The sequence below is a fragment of the Eleutherodactylus coqui genome, unplaced genomic scaffold, assembly GCF_035609145.1.
Source record: "Eleutherodactylus coqui strain aEleCoq1 unplaced genomic scaffold, aEleCoq1.hap1 HAP1_SCAFFOLD_88, whole genome shotgun sequence".
Taxonomy (NCBI): domain Eukaryota; kingdom Metazoa; phylum Chordata; class Amphibia; order Anura; family Eleutherodactylidae; genus Eleutherodactylus; species Eleutherodactylus coqui.
Genome location: NW_027102276.1, coordinates 37,835 through 48,860, shown reverse-complemented (window position 1 = coordinate 48,860; position 11,026 = coordinate 37,835). Strand labels below are relative to the sequence as shown.

At 47.5% G+C, this 11,026-nt stretch overlaps 1 long non-coding RNA gene across 1 annotated transcript; it reads left to right on the top strand.

The window, feature by feature from the left end:
• Window positions 1-9,784: 9,784 nt before the first annotated feature.
• LOC136601640 (uncharacterized) lies at window positions 9,785-10,422 on the top strand. Its single transcript, XR_010789394.1, has 3 exons — window positions 9,785-9,833; window positions 9,980-10,023; window positions 10,387-10,422. It is a non-coding gene; the product is annotated as an uncharacterized lncRNA (long non-coding RNA).
• Window positions 10,423-11,026: the final 604 nt, after the last annotated feature.

The window sequence follows — 11,026 nt, the reverse complement described above, 5'->3', positions numbered from 1 at the left end:
CAAAGCACAAACTTGCGATTTTTCTGTGATGCGTTTTTAACATTAAAATCCTATTTACATTTGCGTTAAAAAAAACGCAGCAATATTGCGATCGCCAGTGTGCAGGCACCCTAAGCCAAAGACGTGATGCATTTGCATTTATGATTGCTATATGACATTTACAAAAACTTTTGATCCCCGTGTAACTGCAGCCACTGCTGAAGCCTCGTTATGTAAAGAGCTGGCATATTCCACAGTGCGAATATTCACATAATGTGCGCCCCGACCATCAGAGTCATACGCCTGCCAGGGTCAATATCCTTCAATCACAAGCTGATGAATAAAAAAGCGCCGGCAAGCTCTGATTGGCTGAGACAGTCAATGAAGGGCTGTGATTGGGCATCAAGCAAGCACCGACAACCAATCACAGCACTCTATTGCCGGAGGCAGGGTTCTCAAACCTGGCCTCCGGCAATAGACTTGGGAGTGCCGAGGAAGCCCGGATCAGCGACAGAGACCAGCGGCCGCGACCCAGACTGCAGCGGCTAGGTGAGTATTGCTTTTTTTTTCTTTTCAGCATTCTTGGCTGCGTTTTCAGACGAGCTGAAAACGCAGCCAAAACGCTGGCATAAAGTATGCCAGCGCTGCTGAAACGGGGCAGAATCTGCAGTAATGCAGCGTTTTTCAACGCTGCGTTTCTGCAAACGCCCTGTGTGAGGGGGGCCTAAGTGATGTGGACAATACTACAGTTGAGCTGGTTATTCCAGATCAGGACCATGGACAGTGCCACTGCTTATGTGATAGCGGTGTTGATCCTCCTTTACCCGGCCTTCCATTTAGCAGGAGGCGGTCTGACTAGTGGGTAGTATACAGCGCTGGATACATTCCAGCGTGATGGGGTGGGCATTAGATTCATCGCGTTGCTTCCATATTCAGCTGATTTGCAGTTTCTTGTCCTCTGAAGCCGTGCCTCGGTTCAGACTGACTAGGTACTTGAGAGATAGATGTGAAGACATACCAATCTAATAATCAGTCCCTCTGTCACTTACACAGCGAATGAGGAAGACTGAATGGTTTCTGGTTTGAATGAGCCAACGACGGATCTGCTGTATAAACAGACGAGCGAGCGCTGACATTGTTCGCTTGTTGGAACGATAATCTTTAAGTGTAAACGGACCCCAAGTGGTTTTACAGAAAGATCAAAAAGTCAGATATATTCTACCTGAAAATGGTACCAATAACCAATAACCGTTGTCCCACAAAATACAAGGCCTCATGCAGCTCTGTCAATGGAAACATAAAAATGCTATTTGTAGAGGTTTTTGTCAAAAAAGTTGTTCTCTACTGTAAAAGGTACTAAAACACAATAAAACCTGTAGAGATTTGTGTTATAATCGTAGCGACCCGTAGAATAAAGTGATCCGACTATTTGTACCACAAGGTGAATGATGGAAAAACATTGGGGAACTTGCTTTTTCTTCCCCATTAAAAATTACTAAAAAAGTTATTCCAAACATTATATTTATCCGGTATTAAGCCGGGTTTAGACACGATTATCGCTCAAAAAATCTTCTCAGTGATTTTTGAGCGATAATCGTGTGCTTTTTTTACAGCGTAAGGTGATTGTTTAAACATTGAGCGATCACTTTGCGCTCCGAGCGGAAGATGCAGAAGACAAGCGGGGCCACTTGTCTTCTGAATCCAGCTGTTCCCCGCATGGAGCGCCCAGCTGTTTTATAGCCGAGCGCTCCGAGCAAAGGATGCAGAACACAGCTGGACAGTTGTGTTTTTCATACCCCACCGGTCTTCAGGGAGCAGGATACAGCTGAAACAATAGTATCAGCTGTATCCCGCTGTGAATTCCTGATAAGGCTCATCATTGTCTTTCAGCACGCTGAAAGATCAGCGATGGCTTAACGAAAACTGCACAATGTGAGTGCAGTTAGACACAACGATTATCGCTCAAAAGACAGGTTTGAGCAATTTTTGAGTAAAAATCATCGTGTCTAAAAGGGCCTTTAGTTCCTATAAAAACTAGTTCCACAATATACAAGCCGTCATACGGCCACATTGATGAAAAGTAAAAACAATTATGACCGCTGGAACAGAAAAGGGGAAACGATTTACTGGTTCTTATGTCTAAAATTAGTGAAGTCATTAAAAATGTAGGTAATTCGGCCGAGTTATGCGCCAAATATATTTACATGAGACATAAATTCAAAATCTACAATAAAGAAGTTACATTTTCAGTAGGACTTTTCCAGTTTTAGACTCATTCACACTAGAATATGTTCATCGCGGCCAAAAATGGAATCCAATGCTTCACGCAGTTGTGATTTTCAGCTGTTTTATAGCGGCTATATAGATGCATACCAAGCTTGAACGTGGTGAGGAGCTGAATTTAGGCCTCTTTCACACAGGCTACAAAACACATGTGTGTGAAGCCCTTGGATTCCAATTGGTTTTTTCACATGAGGGATGTTGCAAATTTGGTAACAAAGCCATTTTGTAGCGATGCTTTTGTAGCGTGAAAGAGACCTTACAGATGTCTTATGGACACATTAGCGTCATGGAGTCTCATTTTTTCCTTATGTCAGAGTAATGAGTCAGAAGCATACAGAGGGGTGATTCTTATGCCCCCTCCACACCGGCTCCCCCCAGGGGACCTTAATATCCTGCACTTTACCCTGGCCTTTCGATCCGGACTACCTCCCTGACGGATTGAAATTAATCAACATACCCTGCTGCAGTGGCTGGCTCGAACCAAAAGTCCTTCTTGCCCCTGAACCGGCGTATACAGCCCTGAGCCTGCACTTGGCGATTGACATGTCCTGCCCGAGCACTCCCGCTGGAGCATTGCTGCACACCGCTCCCTACCTCTATCACTGTCCGGTGAGTGATCCTCTTCTCACCCGGTCTCAGGTGCCGTCTGGGCGGGGCTGGTGGAGTTCACCGCACTGACTACCCGGCTGTGCTGAATCCCCTGGTGGGCAGGCCTTGCTGTCAATGGAACCCAGCAGTGCGCTTCCGCGGAGACGCCAGCCGAGCGGTGTGAATCTGATCCGGATCCTGGTCCCGGCGAGAGGCGGCAAAGAGTAAGTCCCTGGCGGAGGACGTGGAAGGACACTTTGGAGCCTACAGGGGCATTTGCATTGAAACTGTGAATGCTGTAATGTAGGCCCCGCAGCAGTAGGCCCTCTATACATACCTGGCAAACCCCCCTCCGGCCACCAGGTGCCATTTTGTGACTGTGATAATTGCTGCTGTCTCTCTAAATGGTGGCAATATACCCAGCAGTATTCTAACCAGCTGGATGCTATAACTTGAGGATCCCCTCTGTACTGAAAGTCTCTGCTGGGCCCCGCAAAATTGTTCTTCCACAGTGGATTTTGCCCTCTGCGGACCCTAATCTGTGGACACAGTGGATTGTTGAGTCACCCCTTACTCCCATGCAGTTGGACAGGACCGACGCAGAATCTGCTCTGATGATGATTTGAGACCTCATCCTGTACCCTAGGCTGGTAACCATAACTTGTGAAAAAGACGGACTCTTGGTACTTAACCTACCTTAAATCCCAAAGAAAGTTTTACGCGGTAACACAGAAACGCTAGTGCACATTCTGTTATCAGTCTCTACCTTGCGAGCGCTTATCATGAGCACTCGAGCTAAAGGTTGTACCGCTGCGGAGAAAATAAAGGAATTCTCTAGTGTGGAGATGTCCGATCATACGCCGCACTCATCGTGGACTGTCCAGGCAAGAGATAATGAAGCTGACTCCGGGCAGAGTTCGGAACCAACTATGCGTCGACTATTAGAAGCAATAAATACCTGTAAATCCTCCCTCACCGGGAAAATAGATGAAGTTAAATCGGATGTTACTTTATTAAGACAAGATATGCAGAACATACGGGGTAGGATACTTGAGATGGAAGACCGCGTCTCTAACATAGAAAACTCCCTGCATCCACTCCCGGCGGCGGTGCAGAAAGCCATAAGGCAAGCAGAATTTTGTCAATCCAAGACAGATGACCCGGAGAGCCGTCTTCGTCGCAATAACTTACACATAATTGGTCTCCCGGAGAGAGCAGAGGGCTCCCAACCAGAATCGTTTGTAGAAAACTGGCTTAAATCTACACTGGGTGAATGCATCTTCTCTGCCTCCTTCACGGTGAAGAGAGCCCTGTAGGTCCCGTCCGGCGCCGGGCGCCCCACCGCATCCATTTTTGGCAAGAATTCTGAACTGCAGAGATCGAGATGCCGCTTTGCACCAGGCCAAACTGGAAGGCCCTCTTAACCCCTTAACGTCCGCCCCATCGGGAAACTACGTCCTCAGAAAGTGGGCCTTAATCCTAGAGGACGTAGTTTTATGCATCCTCTTTGGATTGATGCCCACTGGCCTGAGGACGTGACAGCTCCATGCTGTTGGTGCCCGCAGGTAGCCGACAGCATGGAGCTGTCATCCCAGGATGCGGGCAGTCCCCCCCGGTATTGCGATCGGCGCTATAAAATGAATAACGCCGATCGCAAAAAAGTAAATAAAACAGTGTAAAAAAGTAGTAATTCAGCTGCTATGATGGATCGGATCCATCACGGCAGCTGAAAATACTCACACGGCTTGTCGGCGGTGTTCCCCGGAGATCTGGTCCTCCCGGACCCGCCGGCGGCCTTCTGCGCATGCGCGCCAGACGATGACGTCACGCGCACGCGCAGAAGCCCGGGTGTCCCCGGCAAATTTAAAATCTCCTGGCTCTCCAGGAGGTGTTACCGGGGACCACTGTGAGCGGTCCCCGGGCCCGCGATCACCGTTATCCATTGCGATAGCGGTGATCGCGAAAAAGTTGAAAAAGTAAAACAAAAGTAAAGTTTCACCTCCCCTCATGGATCGGATCCATGAGGGGATGTGAAGATACTCACCCCCGGTCCTCTGCGATGTCCCGGGACCCGAAATCCCCGTCTGCGCATGCGCGCCCGATGATTGACATCGGGCGCGTGCACAGAGGGGCTCGAGCCCCGGGAAATTCAAAATTGCTCTGCTCCTGGCTGCCATGTGTAGCCAAGAGCAGAGGGATGTCACCAGGGACATGATCACTGTCATCCAATGGATGACAGTGATCATGTAAAGTAAAAAAAAGTGCAAAAAGTTAAAAAAAGTTTTAAAAACTTAAAAAAAACCTTGCGTTTCATCTCCCCCCACGGATCATATCCGTGAGGGAGGATGAAATGACGTACCTAAGGCCTGCGGATTTATCCGCGGACCTCACCCCAGCTTCTGCGCACGCGCCCTTCGCCAATGTGGCAGGCGCATGCGCAAAAGCCGTGCTTTTTTAAAATCTCCCTGCTCCTGGCTACAAAACTTAGCCGAGAGCCTGGAGATTTCACGGAGAGCCGCGGTGAGCGGTTCCTGATCACGTGTTCGCCGTTATCCAAAGAATAATGGCGATCACGTAAAAGTTAAAAAAAGGGGAAGGTTCATCTCCCCTCACCGATGCGATAGGCGGCCTAATGCTGGCTTATGATGAATCGCAGCATGTCCTAATTCTGTGCGGCCCCACGCTGGATGGGTAAGTATGAGACTCTATATGAATACACATATATTATATATATTCTAAACACACACATTTTATATAAATATACAAGGGCAACATCACACGGGCTTATGCGCAACTACGATCACCAGTATGGAGCATAGTGGTGCATTAATGGAGGGTTTTTCCCCCTTCTCGGCCCGTTCAAACTCCATGCCATTGTGCAGAGGCTGAAAATAATTGGGGGAAGATAGGTGCGACGTAGTATTCACTCCCGAGAAAAGAGCTGAAATCAATTGTCTCGTGATTATCACGGCCGCTTAAAGGAACAAAATCATGCGCATGTGTTCAAACCCCTAGTAATACAGTATGCTAGGCTGAAGAATGACACCAGGGGTGCGGATTTTGACTGTTTTTGGTTGCAAAAATGCTGCATAATTAGCAGCAGAAATTTCTACCGTGGACAGTCTGCAGCACTTCTGCCACCTGTAAGCATACAGTAAGTCAGCTTGAGGTATGCTGCCACATACAGAGTGGCGTCAGTAGTAATAGTATCCCCCAGAGTGGCTTCACTAGTAATGGGGACCCCACCCCCACAGAGGCCTTGGTAGTAATAGTGTCCCCCCATATACTTACCCTTCTCCTGGTCTACAGAGCTCTCTCTTCTCGGCGCTGCTGCAGGCAGAAGTGTGTGCACCCAAAGCAACACCTCCTCCCTTCTCCTCTCCTCCTGTGGAACAAATGAGGATCGGTCAGGGGAGAAGTATCCTGGATGCACACACTGCCGTCCACAGCGCCACTGACTGATTACAAGCCAGGGAGCTTGGACCCTAGGAAAGGCAGGACACAGGGTCCCAAAGTGGGACTGTCCTGCCTAAATTGGGACGTCTGGTCACCTTATATAAGGGCTTAAACAGATGAGTGCGATATGTAGAGAATAGAACCCATTGATTGCAAACGGGCTCATTGCGGCTGTATTTGCCCTATCTTGTGCGTGTTTGTGCACCATAGAGTCCCACGTGAGGTGGGCAAGCGCGCACATCTGCCTACGCGGGTATGCACTAAGTGCAGTGCAGATCTGCAATCATCCACGTTAGGCAAATTAGCCTTTTAAATCAGGGTGCGGTGATTCCACTGCTTGTGTGAACGAATGGAGCCTGCGGACATACACTCCATATTTGCACAGGCATGAATGTTAAATACACTCGTTCACTGCGCAAAAAATGTGCAGGAGTGAGCGTGTTACGTTACACGATCGTCTGTCGTTGCCCTAAACCTGACTATATCTTGCACACAACCTCTTATTCTCCCAGACTTTAGATTGCACTCACAAGCTTGTCTAATAAAATAGTCTTTATTGTCTCAGTGTAAATAAAAAGTCCTATAATACCGTATTACTGCGCCAATTTGCAACCCCCAACAATAACTCACACAGCAACCGTAGATTTATAACATCCTCCTAACATTTCTGTATGACCCCTTTCTATCATTTGACACCTCAGCATTAATCCCCATTGTGGATAAATCCATCTATGACCTCCATAGAAGCATCTCCGCCCACTACATCCAGATCTGCACTGGCGAGGGCGCTGCCCGCTGTAACATATGGAGATACACATCATGTATCTGGATGATGGACACTTATTACATGACCTCTCACAAGACTTTATTATTCCTCTCATTAGCACAATTTATGTTTTTTCCTCCGCCGGGTTCATTTAAATTTCCAATCAACTGTAAGTTTTATAAAACTCCAAAAGTTTCTGATGAACTATGGGCACCACTGCCAACCCAGACATCAAGTGCCATCCCTGCCCATCTACTAATAATGTGGCACTGGAAGAACCAGCTATGATTTTCTCCATTTCCCTGGGCACTAGACCATCACTCATGGTGGCCACATCACAGTGTATATGGCAGAGCAGGGTACTGGCAGGCAAAGTACTGGCAAGCCTGGTACTGGCAGCTTCACTGACCTTTGACCTCCAATCGGCCAACTGCCATTTCCTTTCAACTGACGACGGCAGCGGTTGGATCGAAGATTACAGGACTGAGAAAAATGGAGTCCAATGGACAAAAAGGAGACGTCGAAAAGCGCAAAAGAGAAGACGAGAGCGTGAGCGGACTCACAGCTATAAAGAGGAGGAGGAGTGGAGAGGATGAGGAGCCAAGACCAGGCACCAGCCAGGACCTTCTACCATCAGACCGCGGATTTGACATCAAGCGCTTCACCGCCCTTCAGATCTTGGGCAGAGGAAGCTTCAGCGAGGTAAGTTATATGACTGTTATTTTCTGGGAATGGCGCAGTGACGGCTCCTCCACATATCAGTATTTTGCTCCCTTCTTTTTACGGTTTTTGCTGCGCAAAATTAATAGTTTGCTCAAATTATAGCACAGCTCATTACAGACACAATGATACCACATGTGGGGGGTTTCTTAATTTTTTTTTCATACAAATAGGGGAAAATGAGCAAAAAAAGGCTTTTTAAAATGTACTTATTTAATTTTGCTTTTTGACACTGTTTATGTCCCTGAAGGGGACCTGATCCATAGCAGCTATGATTACTATTACAACCTTATCGATTGTAAAAACAATCATAGGCAACAGTAAAGCAAGACGCCTCTATCTAGCATCCTGCCACCCATCGCAACCCATCGGCCCTCCGCGATTACATCGCAAGGGTCCAATGACATCACAAGGAAAGCGCCCTTCCTCTGTGAATCCTTTAATTTGCCGTGATCTACATAGATCGTGGTATGTAAGGAGTTAACAGCAGGGGTCACTGTCCTTCTGCACCCCGGCTGTCACAGCAGGAGGCCGGCTATCAGAAACAGTCAATGGGAAACCTCGCATCACACGCCATACAATCTGTTTTCCTGTCCCATTGAAAACAATAGACAATGGATTTTGAGGAACATGCAAAGAAAACATGCTGCAATTTTTTTTCCTTGCACCAAGATGCGGTGCGGGACAAAAAGAGAAAAACGCTCATGTATATGACTCCATTCAAAAGAACGGGGTTCTAATTTGCACAATCTTCTTGGCCATGTGAAAGCGCCTAGTGATAAATCCACCATGTGATAAATATATATGATTTTCCCTTCTGGCCGCTGTCAGTGATAATTTCTTATCTGCTTTCTTAAGGTGGTCCTGGCATCTTTTCCTGGAAGGAACACCTTCATGGCCATCAAGGTTGTTGACAGAGGAAAGAGCAAGGCAGACGTCATAAGGAGAGAGCGGCGGATACTCCTGAAGGCCCAAGACTGCCCCTTCATCTACCATCTGTATGCCGCACAGCAGTCTGCAGACCGGGCCTACTTCATCACGGAGTATCTGTCCGGAGGAAGCCTGGCGGCGATGATCAGGATGTGCGGCAGCTTGGACATCAACCATGTCAGGTGAGTAAATGACTAATCAGGAGACGGGGGGATACTGAGGGCGACATGACAGATATAGAAGAGTGGAGGGCGTACAGGTGACACTATGATGGTGACATGACGTCGGGGACTTATTTCATGTCATTGATACTACACTCTTTTCTCAGATTCTACACAGCGGAGATTGCATGCGGCCTCCAGTTCCTGCACCGACGCTACATCATCCATCGGTAAACACAACTTTCCCACATCTCCCTGTTTCCCTGGTGAAGATAATGTACCCAGCTTTCCCAGAGTCCTGAATTAGGACTGGTTAAGCTGTGGTACATTATTTCTCTACTACATTATTACTGCATCACTCAACAGATTAACCTTTTTACTTTTCTTCATTGTAGTGACATAAAGCCGGCGAACATCATGCTGGACGGAGATGGACACATCCGCCTGATTGACCTGGGGCTGGCCCAAGACGGCGTCGTCCCGTCTAAGAAGATCAGCGGAGTGACAGGCACTTATAGATTCATGGCCCCAGAGGTGCTTCGTGAGAAGGACTACGACGCAGCAGTCGACTGGTGGGGCCTGGGGATTGTCGTATCCTGGATGGCGACAGGACAGTCCCCCTTCTACCACGGCTCCTCCAGGAGAAAGATCATCAAGTCCATCACCAGAAAGAAGCCAAAATTCCCATCTTGGCTAGATGCTGACGTAAAGCATCTTCTGAAGAGACTGCTGCGGAAGAAGCCAAAGAAGAGGCTGGGTGTCCACAAGAATATCAGAGGTCACCGATTCTTCAACACCGTGAATTGGGAGGAGCTGGAGATGAAAAGAGCAGAGCCGCCATTCAAACCCTTCAGCAGAGTTCCCAGGAATCGAGACCTGCCGTGGCCGGAGGGTGGTACACCCCTTCACCCTGTGGACGGATTCTCGTACACTTCACCAAGCTGGACCCGGTAAGATCTTCCTCCTCTAGGGTTGATGTTCTTCAGGCAGACCTCTGTGTTGATTATCATTGTTCCTCTGGTGTCAGACAGCTCAGGAGGTCATATAATAACATTATTATTGCTCCTGTAAATACCATGTCTCTACTTCTTCTTAGGATGACGAGAAGAATCCGATTGTGAAGGAAGCCGCGACCATCTGGTAAGTATCCTCTATACACACTCACACATACATATCTGTACACCTATACACACAGGACACCTACAATCATATCCATACACTGTAGCAAAACTTCACATACCGTAGAAAGCTTAATACATAAACCATTTCCTCTAACATAGCAAAGGACTTTGGGGAAAATATATTAAGACCAGCAATATGGCCTCTATTATGGCTTCCACAATCACAAAACTCCCAATACCTCATAGTAAAGACACAGTTGCAGAAAATAACTTTTTTATATCAGATCCCAATCAGATCCTGATACAAGTCGTCATGTTACAGTAGTTCACTGGTTTATATCCACAACTGGTAACACTGACAATTCCTTCTTATGTCTTGTAGGCTCGGCCCACGACAACTGTCTGCTGAACACACGACTCTGCTGCTGTAGAAGACCCCGGCTTACCAACAACATCCTCTCTCCACCAACTGCATCCTGCGTATTACCATCATGCTACCCCGACCTTGGCATCCTTCGGCTGGCATCGAACATCATCCTCTCCTGAAGACCCTCTACGCCCCCAGGAGCGGCCTGTGCTTGATTGGTAACTGGCGAGTTCAGGAACAATAGCCCGAGTGACTATTATCCCTGAACTCCTGGTTACTAGTAAGACCTCGGCACAGGCCAGGTAAGCAGCACGCACCACATACATGAAGGTTAGACACTAGTGTAGACACTAACACATACATAGACACAAATATACACACAGATAGGTGTAGATGTCGGCTTTGATCTTGGGACTTGCTCTGATCGCCATATTTGGGGTCAGGAAGGAATTTTTCCAACTTGAGGACAATTGGCTCATACCTCAAGGAGGTTTTTGCCTTCCTCTGGATCAACTCACAGCCTTAAATAGGGTTAGGTCTTATTTATAAGGAATCAGCCACATAAATAACATAATATAAACATAAAGAAACACAATCTTTAGCTGACATCACATACACCAGGGAGGTGAGCGGCTGGCGTTTGATCCTGAGATTT